At 46.8% G+C, this 11528-nt stretch overlaps 3 non-coding genes across 3 annotated transcripts; all 3 read left to right on the forward strand.

The window, feature by feature from the left end:
* Positions 1 to 733: 733 nt before the first annotated feature.
* On the forward strand, positions 734 to 806 carry TRNAR-UCG (transfer RNA arginine (anticodon UCG)). Its single transcript has one exon. It is a non-coding gene; the product is annotated as a tRNA-Arg (tRNA).
* Positions 807 to 7244: 6438 nt separating this feature from the next.
* On the forward strand, positions 7245 to 7317 carry TRNAR-UCG (transfer RNA arginine (anticodon UCG)). The gene has a single exon. It is a non-coding gene; the product is annotated as a tRNA-Arg (tRNA).
* A 1961-nt stretch (positions 7318 to 9278) lies between these two features.
* TRNAR-UCG (transfer RNA arginine (anticodon UCG)) lies at positions 9279 to 9351 on the forward strand. The gene has a single exon. It is a non-coding gene; the product is annotated as a tRNA-Arg (tRNA).
* Positions 9352 to 11528: the final 2177 nt, after the last annotated feature.

An 11528-nucleotide genomic window follows, 5' to 3' on the forward strand; every position in this document is an offset into this window, starting at 1 on the left:
GCAAAAAAAACTTGAATACGGAATTGGGTGGATTTTTTATTAACATATTTTGGTAAGCCGCACCGAATCCGATTATATTCAGAAATTTGAACAGGCCGTATTGGCGGGCATACTGGACTTAACAGAGCTGACCTGGACTGATCTGAACTCTTAAACTCAACCTTTGGTACGCATTATGAGAACCACGATGTCGCTGAAGACATTATCGGCGAAATATATCCTACTTAATAAGGCTAACTTGTACGGAAACATGGCCGTAAGCTTTTTTTCTACGAGAAAATGAGAAAAATTGCCCCGTTTGCTATTCTAGTCGGGGTTACTGCGACCATATCGTTCCGCCGCCTGTTCCAAAGAAACAAAAAACATTCGGCCATGGTCATATTCGTATTTGATTTCAAAATGGTTCGTGAAATGGTTGATGAATCACAGTACCTGAATGCTTTGAATTGCAACCTTTTCTCCGTGGACGATATTATTTACCTCCAATAGAAAGCGCAGGCATTAGTAAAATGGACGCAGTGCAAGTTAACTGGCTTGAGGAGCTATTAGAGAGGTCATTGAGTAGGTCCTCGTGGCCTGTCATGCATTCATGCAGTTTGCTGATCGTATGCTAAAAAGCATGCCAATACACAGTCGATCAATAACGTGCCACGCTGCAGGCTGTGTGTGGTAAACACGACTGCAGGAAAATGTGGTAGCTGCAATAAGCAAAGACCGGGGGATGGAAGTTGCCGGCCGCGTGGCCTAATGGATAAGGCGCCTGACTTCGGATCAGGAGATTGCAGGTTCGAGTCCTGCCGTGGTCGAGAACGGGTGCTTTGGCTCTAATGTGTCGCGTGTTTTAGGTTTCAGGTAACCCGCGATGCCCGTTCGTCTAGCGATAGTCAGCAGCGTGGTCGTTGTCAGCGTGGCTGTCATTACAGGTCAGTGACCTTTCCTGACCTCCGTGAAGCCAAAATAAGGTGTCCATTGAGTTCTCTGTGGTAGACTAATCTGCAACGAATCTCAAGAACTACTTTGTGAACCACTTTTCTCATTGTGAAACGATTCGGGTTTGACCTAAATCTGACCTCAATACCTGACCAAAACTCAATGGAATTGGTCGGAATCCTAGTTTCAATTTTGAATTGTCTAGCAAACCATCTCAAAGTTGCATGGCTTAGTGTAGCACTCCGTTTTAAGCCTCGCCTTGATAAGGAAGGGGCCGATGCAGTCCCTTTTAAGACCTTCTAAGGATACCTCTGGGACCTTCTGAGGATACCTCTCAGACCTTCTGAGGATGCCTCTCGGACCTTCTGAGGGTACCTCTCGGACCTTCTGAGGATACCTCTCGGACCTTCTGAGGATACCTCTCGGACCTTCTGAGGATACCTCTCGGACATTCTGAGGATACCTCTCGGACCTTCTGAGGATACCTCTCGAACCTTCTGAGGATGCCTCTCGGACCTTCTGAGGGTACCTCTCGGACATGTAGTGCAATCGCGCCCAAGTTTTCCTAAGCCTGGGGATGGGAAATGCATGGCCCTAGGCTGTTAGCCTAAAAACATCCATCGCGTGTGGTTTGGCACCAAAAACGTGTTCCTAGGATTTCGGGTTTGATGCAGCGGCGGTTTTTGAGGAACATTGCACGGCGATCTACGGTCGGCGCGGGCGGTGGGCGTTAAGTGACGATGCTGCAGAACGCGCGCGGCGGACCAACATAACATTGCTACATTACGCGGTGCAAACATATAAACATTTGCTCAAAACACATAAAATCGTACACCATTATACTCAGAATTGAAAAACAGACACAGCTGTTTAGACTTCGTAGCGCTCCAACACCTGATCTGTTATGAATAAACATCTAAAGCCACCGCCCACCAGGGGCGGTGCTACCGTAGGCGGTGTTGTCCATGGACTTTAAACGATAAAACTGATTGGATATGTCTAAAAATATGTTAAGATTATAACAAATAAGGTGAAAACCAAACTAACTATTTCTGCTGTTGCCAGGGGTGGCGCTACGGGGGAGGTATCCCCCTTTACCTAATAGCCTTTTCGCTGGAGAAAAACATAGTTTTTGCGCATATTTTCACGAAGGGTTTCCTGTTTCCGCAATAAAGATCCGCCGGCACAGGACAATGGACGTTTTTCCTGGTTGGAAGTGCAAGTGGATGACAGCCGCTTGGATTATTTCGCTCCAGTCAATGCCCACCGGACCAATGCTAAATATTCGGACATTGTGGGTCTCAGCCTCTGTCCCATCCCCTGCTCCCGCGTCCCAAAGTTTACGTTGGTGCAACGCATGACACATGGGAAATTTCCATAGCAGTGATCATTTACGAGAATGCCGGTTATCAAACACATGATTTCTCCTCTAGTTTTCAATCAAGTGTTGTCGCGATGTTTTTACGATCTCGTCCCCCGTCCCTCCCCCCCCCCCCCCGTTTAAGAAATAGGTGGCGTCATCCCTGGTTGAAGCAAATACTCTCGTGACTGCGCGGAAGGCGCAGAGGTGCCAAGGATTTAGATCGCAGGACCCTCCGCGCAATATTAGATGTATTGACGCGATTATTATTTTGCCATATGATGTCCTTTTGGAGAGAATGTCCACGTTTCAAGATATTGCGACGAGCATCAGATATGATGAAATAAGCTCACTTGCGACTATTGCTTTGCTTTTAAGGGGAGTCTCCCACCTTTTGAGCAAATATTTCAAAAAATATTCCGTGACGAAACCTAGGACCATTTACGTCTAATAATAACACTGGGGGTAGCGTCACCGCAGCACCATCAAGGAATACAAAGGAGACACATTTCAATTATTTTCGAGTCTAGGTTACGCTCCCAACGCCTTGTAAAAGCACTACACTCTTGCTTTTTGGTAGCTGAAGAGCGTATCTCAAGTCTGCGAAAAATATAGGTGTCGTAGCCGTGTAACGTATAAGTATAAGTGTCACCGTGATGCCAACCGTCGTCGTCATCAGCGGTGAAAAAGCCTTTCATCTACCGGGTATGGTAGGTGACAAAAACTTAGGACTTTTGAAAGCCCACTGGTGACAAAATTTCGACAAGGAAAACACATTTTAAGAAACCAGGACATATTGCAACTGACCATCCCACCTAGATGAAACTTAAAGCCTACTATTGGTCTGTACTCGCTAACGCCCGCAGCGTGAACATGTGTAGTAGGGTGTGTCATCGAGGGGGTGAATCTCTTGGTTCAAACAAAGTTTTTCCTTGGCACACGGATTGAGTATAAACTTTGAAGTCTGTCGCGCCGCACCAACGTTTATATTCGTGAGGCGGAGGCAGCTTTCCTTTGATTGGCCAATAATGCCTGCATGGGAGATATGGGTTTACTACTTTAGTTTTGCCGCTACTAAAACATTTCTTTCGAGCCATTACTTGTTCCACTTACTACTTCTGCTTCAAAGTTCTACTTATTACTTCATTACTACGACTCAATTTTTTCCAGACCCATTGGCAAGACCTGTGCCGGGGAGGCCTGGGAGAGGGACGTTGTGACATTCAAGCCTAAGTCGGGGTGCGTGCCAAATCTGCCGGTCGACCTGATTCAGCAGCTGGGCACCAACCACCAGCTGCTGTACCTTATGGCCTCCGGCGTTCAAAACGGCTCTGTCCGAAACGTGGCAGCCCAGTGGCGAATCGGACCATCGAACCATGTCAGGTACACATGAAAACACGTTATCTTCAACACATTATCAAAACCAAAAATACAACATTATCGACAACACAAAACACATTATCGAATTTATAGCAATGAGTGTTTAAAGTTCATCAAGCATCAATTGACATTTCATGTGCTCACTGTTGAGTATTTACTTACTGTCATACCTTGTGCCGTAGCATGTCGCATCATTTGATGGCTGGTTCATGCTTACTAGCATATTTGTTCATATGCATTCCGTCACATTTAAGGACTCTGGATATCGACACAATTACATACACTAGAGAGGCGAACTAATTTTTGTATGATCTAATGCTCAGTTTGTAGGCAATTGTTCTAATAAATTCGCTTCTGTTTTCAGATGGTTGGCACTGGGTGCTCGTCTGCTTCTAGTTCACATTTCTACCGAGACCTCCAGCAGCGCTCTTAAGGACCTTGTCCGGTGCGTGGTCGGCCACTATGTGTCGGTATGGTTCGCCATCCGGCAAAACAGCGGCTGCGACTGTGGCTTACACAACTTGTTCCGGAGCATCGCTCTGCTCCGCGGTCTGGCGCAGTACACATAGGCCACGGTGCAGCCGGTCCTCCAGCGCAACAGGTACCGGATCCGTCCGGAACAGCTGCTGCTGGACATGGTGTAGGATGAGAACCGCATGGTCCGCGAACAGGCGGTTCCGATCGTCGCGCCGCACGTGAGAAGCAAACCGAGCGTTTCCTGCAGCCCAAAGTCTTCGTCATCTCAGCGGTAAATTTCGAGGCTGTGAGGTACACCGAACTGATTCCCTGGCACGGACCAGTCACACAACCTCCACTGCGAGACCTCACCGACTGCGGGCTGCGGAACAAAGTGCAGGCACCGCTGGCCATCTTGCCCTATCTGGTTCACACTAGGAATGCGATGCAGCGCCGCACTGCCTAGGACATGTTCGGTTGGAGCTGGAGCTTCGGCAAGATGTGGAGCCCAGCTGCGAAGGTATTTCTGCTACCGTGCGACCTCTGCCAACGCACGTTTTTGGGTTTCCAGTCTGTGAGCAATTGCTGTTTGGTGCCGGTGCATTGAATACACAGGCTCGGCAAGGAGCAAGATGTCCCCTCTACGTCCGTGGCACATGTTGCAGAACTTGCTGTATTTTTCAAGTTGCACACTAGACAATATATTCTGAGTTATATGCCATACATAGTTTTGTTTGCATCACGTGAGTTGTCTTGGAGAAGTGAAAGTTTGAAGCAATGCTTAGCAGCATACTCGTTCGAGTTCATACTAAAAAGCACATAAAGCTTCCACCAAATGGCAATCAATTGGACAATGTCTGATCCGCATACTACACCTTAGACCGGGACATTCTCGTGCGACAGCATAACGAGCGCTCGGTAGCATCGTTTCTTTACGCAAAGGTATTTTGTGTCGCTTGCCGCCCGCGGCTTAGTGTTACGCGCGGCGGCGGACGCCGCCCAGCATGGGGTGACTGCAACACCGGGCGTCGATTTACCGCGATATTTCAATCGACTTGCGCCTCACGAATTTAAGTTTTTGGGAAAAACTTTTGCCATGCCGTGTGCTTTTGGACTCATGCGCCAAAGAATTCCTTTGCCTCACATGGTTGTGTTACTGATGACACACCCTTATGTGTAGTGCACATGTCAAAACGTTGGTTGACTTTTTTCGCTTTTCAAAACGTTTCGCTACATGAGCAAGATGAGCCATTACATGGTGCCAAACACAGTAGCTTTAATCAGTAAAGTATTCAGCAGAGGTGACAGAAATATAATACAAATTATACTACATCATTGCTGATGTCACAGACCAGTGGTGACACAGTGCTTTTTCAACATCCCTCAGATCAGTGCTCTTCACATATTTTTTCATCCAAGATTCACTTCACATACTAAACAGAATAAAATACCAAATAACTAGGCTTATCACCAACCGCCAGAATTGTAGCTGGCCGCAGCATCTTGCGACGAATGTGATCAGTTTGCTCGGTAGCCTTTTAAAGCGTTGTGCCATTTGAGACAGATTGGCGCGAATGCTCGCCATGCGGTAATGCAGTGGGTTCAGTGCGATGCTGTGGGCTGCTGTTGGTTGTGTTCATGTCGTGAGGAGCTGACTAGCTAGAAGAATGTAGCTAATCGTCAAGTTTTTTAAGGTCATAGAGTTAAAGCGCTCTGCTGATCAAGAAGGAATGTAGTTTGCGGATACCTGAGCTGTAGCTGCAGAGGTAAACGGAGGATGTTAGAGCGACACATGTAAAGGATTCATCCGGGGATTTCTGTTGCTGAGAGGTAAGAGACCGAGCATCGCTGAAGTAGAGCTCTCACATTGTCCGGCGAACCTCAGAGTTAGCGCACTGGTCGGAGGACACGCGTCAGAAAACACTTTTCGTTCTCATATTGCGTAAATGAGGGTGTTAAGGGTGCTCAAAAATGTTGTTCGTATCTGTTGATACCGATATTGAATGGATTTTGCTCTTAATAGCTGGGATCATGTTAGGAAGAGCGAGTTCTGTACCGGAAACGATTACTCAAAGATAGTGAAGGTTGCCAACGCTTCCAGCTGATTGTACGATGACGTCACAAAACCAAAAGGGTTATTGCCTCCAGGTTCTTGTGGAACCATTTTATCGGTAAATGTAGGGCTACGGGGATTCAGTTTTAAAAATACCTAGGGTTGAGTGAGCTAGGTGGAGGAGGGTGCAGAAGAAACAATGTTTGAGCCTACCTCCGAAATGCACTTAAACCAGTTTTCTTCCCAGATTTGACGCATTTTCCTTTTCACAGTTGGGAGCAATGGCGTAGCTTCTCAAAAGGAGTTTTGGTGGGCTAAACCCAAAATTTATGAGTAATGAAACTAATGTGTAAAGATGCTAACTAAAAATAGGAACCTTCGTCACTGGTTAGAAGGCACAAACAATCCCCTCCCCTGAACTGAAAACGGAACTAAACGCCTCTAGGCTGGTTCCGTTAGCCATGCCTTTATCTGATGATTTTATTAATCTAGTCTCAGCCATCATTCAGTGTTTGATGGCCAGTAAGTGGTACTTTACTGCAAATGAACTCCCTAAGCGGAAATGTTTGGTGGCCATGCTGCATTTAATTTAGTTTGTATTTGTTTTTGTGGTGTATGGCAATTGGAGTTGAGTTGCAATGATTTCCGAAAGATTTGGCTCCAGGTGACGGTTCCAAATTACGTCGGTGGCAGAAAAGACACTTTTTCACCCCTGTTCGTTATGACAACATTCCTACTGGTAGGAGTGACGTTAGTGCAAATTAACGTTTGTGAATGGCACAGCGGGCGGCAAAGGACAGCTACCGAGAAGAGCATCGGTTGCAGTTTGAACCATGTAACGCTCCGTTTTAACCCTCGCCTTAATGGGGGGGGGGGGGGAGGGGGTCGATGTAATCCCTGCTCTGTGCCCATGCGTGTCGCTAGGAGCATAAGTTGGAATTATGCCAGCACACCGTCGATCAACGGCGTGGCAAACTTCAGGCTAAGTGTAGGGCAAACACGACGGCAGGAAAATGTGACAGCAGCGGTGGGCGAGCTGAGGCCGGTCGACACTGACAGCAGGGCGGCCGCGTGGCCTAATGGATAAGGCGCCTGACTTCGGATCAGGAGATTGCAGGTTCGAGTCCTGCCGTGGTCGATGGCAGTCGTTTTGACTTCTGTCCAACGCCCCTTGCTGACCTGCGCCAGGCGAAGGGGCGTCGCATGGGATATGAGTTTAAAATGCTTAGCATTCTAGGCCCCAGTATGATTAGCTCCTTCCGTTCTCACGTGCGGAGTCCAGACTCGAATAGAAATTATGTCGTGCCTCCTGAAGGCAGCGTCAAAGAGGCCACGTATGGTTCGTTTAATCTGCGTGACCCGGTTTGACGGTTTGACGCCTGCTTCATCTGACCGGTCCTGTTTCCACAAGCAGGCCTGACTCCGACTCCAGGCTTCGCCATATCCCCTGAACGGTGAGACACGGTCAGTGCAGACGCTACGCCCGATGCAAGGGAGGCGTTACAGCGTGTTGTGAAATATTTCTGGCAAAACGGTGTGTAAAAGTGGCATGGATGAGCCCGCGTATGCTTTGTAAGTGACAGGCCCTGGCGTAGTGGGCTCGAGGAGGGTTTGAGTAGAATCGGGTATCAAGGTAAACAAGTGTACTTAATTTCTCAGTTTTGTCACGAACTATGGATGCCATGGCAACAGATGAGAAGCAATCTTACACAGTCCATGCACTATCAACCGCAGTGGATTTCAGTGGATCATCAGTGGATTTGGTCAGAGCCACGTCAAACCGGGTCACGCAGATTAAACGAGGTCTGAATAATATCCGCCACGTCAGGTCATCTACGTCTCTAGGCGGACTTCATAATCTCAACACGTATGAGGGTTGCAGATACACCAACGATGCCGAATGCTGTCCCGCCCTGCCCCGCCCTGCCACGTTCTGACATGTTCTGTGCTCTCCACATCGGTTTCTTTTCCCCTTCAGTCTGATCCTTTTCAACACAGGACCAAAAACATTGAATGGTTAGAATCGTGTTCGTCCTATGCTGGCATGTACAGACACTGTTCTGTCATGTCCTGTCCTCCCTGTCGTGTCTTCATTTGTCCTTTTCTGTCCTGTCCTGTGTCGTTTCTGTGTCTACAGTGTCAAATATACACAATAATTCCCTGAAAATAGAAAGGGACTGCCACCTGCTTACGTCTTCGCCAAGTGCTATCCCTAACGATTTTAAAATGATTGCTATGAACTGGGCCTCATATTTAAAAAATACGTTGGTTAACCGTCTTCATAGCGCCTAACGTGATAAGCCAAAGCTTTACACCTATTTGTGTAGTATTACATGTGTAAATATAGGATGTAAATGAATTTAAACAAGATCTCCTTAATCCTTTTTTAGTTAAGAATGCTGCGAAATCCCAGAATTTTTTCACCGACAAACACGGACAGAAACACGAAAACGCACACACGAGAACAGGCTCTCCTATCGCAGGTAGGTAGCTTTCCCTATGGTAGACATTGACGAGTCTTCTATTCTCAACTTAGCAAATTTCACGGACGTGACTGAGCCGATTATACTTTATGGGGACGGCCTATGATCGCTCACGTCCACCCAATAGTGTGCATGAACCACATGAGCCATCACCGTGATGACGGACTATGTCCTGTAGGCAAGCCTTACACAACCGAGTTTCTCCCAAAATTGTATCAATGACGCAGTCGCAGTCGGGCCATCGGCTGTTCAAAGCTCCTACCTTTTTACCCGATGCAGTATTTGTTGCATTTTCTAAAATTGCGTCACTTTTCCACCGACCATTGAGAAGTTGAACCGGGATCAGTGCGAACTCTAAACTGAACGGAAACTGCACCTAAAACTGAGAACGGAGATTACGATTCTAATCGGTTGGAGTCGGGAAATAATATCCGAAGTTCCCTTCAGACCTGTGGAAGGACGTGTGTCCCCTGCTGTCTCTTTCCGTCTGTGTCCCCCGCACGCCGCGTAGCAATGATGTAATAACGCGTTTGCTAGGCGCACGGTAAACACGATGGAGGGAAAATGTGGTAGCAGCGGTTAGTCCATTCAGTAATTTTCCCCCAAGCGTCCTGTCGGCCGCGTGGCCTAATGGATAAGGCGCCTGACTTCGGATCAGGAGATTGCAGGTTCGAGTCCTGCCGTGGTCGGAACTTTTTCGACATCATTAACCAATCGGCGCTCAGCGGACCTTCGCCAGGCAAGAGGAGGTTATCAAAGGGCACAGTTCCATACACATTATGTCTATCTGTTTGCTACATAACATTTCGTGTGGGATGTTCTATGACATGGAAACGTGCGAGGATTGCGAAGATTCAGTCAATATCCTTTCTATCGCAAAAGTGCCTGCTGCATGCTACATTTCTAAAAAAAGTATCTAGTATTGTATAATTCTGTAAGAGGGTTACAGAGCAGTGCTTACAAATCCAGCGTAATGTTGATCGGTCAGTCACTGTTGCCTTGCATATGACCCGCTTTCCATACAACCCGCATAGCTTAAGGAATGCTGTACGATTATTGTCTGCAGTGTTAGTTTATTCAAGGGACCTATTATTATAGGCGTCATAACGCAATGAACAGATGGATGTTTAAAAAACGAACGCGAAGTGTTTCATTCATTTCTCAATATAACGGTATGAACAGGGGCGCAGTCAGGGCCTTGGCGAGTGGGTGTGGGCACATGGTTGATTAAGAGCCCCCTGATAGTAAAGCGTTTGACTCTAGAAGCCCGTATATTATAGAGCCAGAAATCCCATCATTAAACAGAGTGTTCCACATTGGTCTCGGAATTTGAAAACAGATTGCTATCTTGAAGACCAAATGGTGCATTTTTCGGCCATGCCCTTCTTCAGACCTGAATGTGCAGACTATTTCGAGGTCATTCAGGCATGCATGGCGCTACAGAAGCATCATTCAAATCCTGCATCCTATGTCCGCACATTTTCGGGATGCAAGGGATAGCCTGTTCAGGGCGATCTCAAGCACCTCCAGCTGCGTGCCCCCTGCACGCCGCTACTGGACGCTCCGACGGTGTCCGAGTGTCCGAGTTTGTCTCTCACTCGAAGGTCTTCGGTACATCCTGGATTGCATCGAACCAAATGGACTTCACGGGCGGACCTGGACCTGCTCAAGAGGTCGAAAAAACACGCAACTTGTCAAGGGAATTTGCGAGGAACGTCATGCACGTAGATAGGAAAGTAGTAACAGCCTATTCTTTCGGAGAAAAAAAGACAGGGGAATAGAGATATGGATGCGTTGATATTTCGGTGGGGTGTCTTTGTCGAAACGAACAGCAGACGTCTTGAAGGCTAGGCCATGCACTTCCACTATTCGTTTCGATGAAGCCATGTTGCCGGGATATGAATGTATCTGTATATTCATTCTCCTGATTTTCTCCAAGGAATAAGGCTATTACTTCTGTCCTATCTAGGTCCTTAAAAATATGAACTCTCTAGATGCAAACCAAATCCACAGGCCCTGACGGAGTGCGTGTCAGATTATTCAAGTTGATTGCATTTCTCATCTCGAGACCATTATCCCATCCGTTTAATATATCACTAGCGTCAGGAATATTTCCCAGTAAGTTTCAGGAAGAAGACATCAAACCAACATAAAAAACAAAGGCTCGCAATACTCGTGTTATCGACCAACAAGCATGCTTTCGGCGCTCTCAAACGTTTTTAAAAAGATAGCATACCAAAATATCTACGATCATTTCACCGAACATTTTTCCCCTCAGACAAACAGAGTGGGTACCGACAGTCACTACACTCAAAAGCAGCTATTTCACTTGACGCACAGCCTATACAAATCACTTGACACAGGACGCGACATTATTGCAAAACGTCACGATATCTCTAAATGCTTCGACAATATGTGGCATATATGATTATTTTACAAATGTTAAAATGACTGGAATTACTGGACGACTTTTGGATTGGCTTAAACCATGCTTACAAGACATACAACAGAGGGCACGAAAATATGACACTTTTTCGACGACTCAAACCATAAATGTAGGCTGCCCACAGGTCTCCGTACTTGGACTTTTACCAGCGCTCATCAAATGTAATCTCAACCAAACCAATCTAAAACACGCACACACACACACACACACACACACACACACACACACACACACACACACACACACACACACACACACACACACACACACACACACACACACACACACGCCTTGGCAAGTCATTTTCCAAAGATCTTCGTTTTCATCATCACATTTACAAAGCATGCCAAAAAAACCAAGCACTTGACTCTCTGTATCCGACAGCACGACACATACAAGGCCCACTCTCGACCAAGTCTA

The sequence above is a fragment of the Pollicipes pollicipes genome, unplaced genomic scaffold, assembly GCF_011947565.3.
Source record: "Pollicipes pollicipes isolate AB1234 unplaced genomic scaffold, Ppol_2.1 Scaffold_6138;HRSCAF=7277_pilon_pilon_pilon, whole genome shotgun sequence".
In the NCBI taxonomy this organism is placed as follows: Eukaryota; Metazoa; Arthropoda; class Thecostraca; order Pollicipedomorpha; family Pollicipedidae; genus Pollicipes; species Pollicipes pollicipes.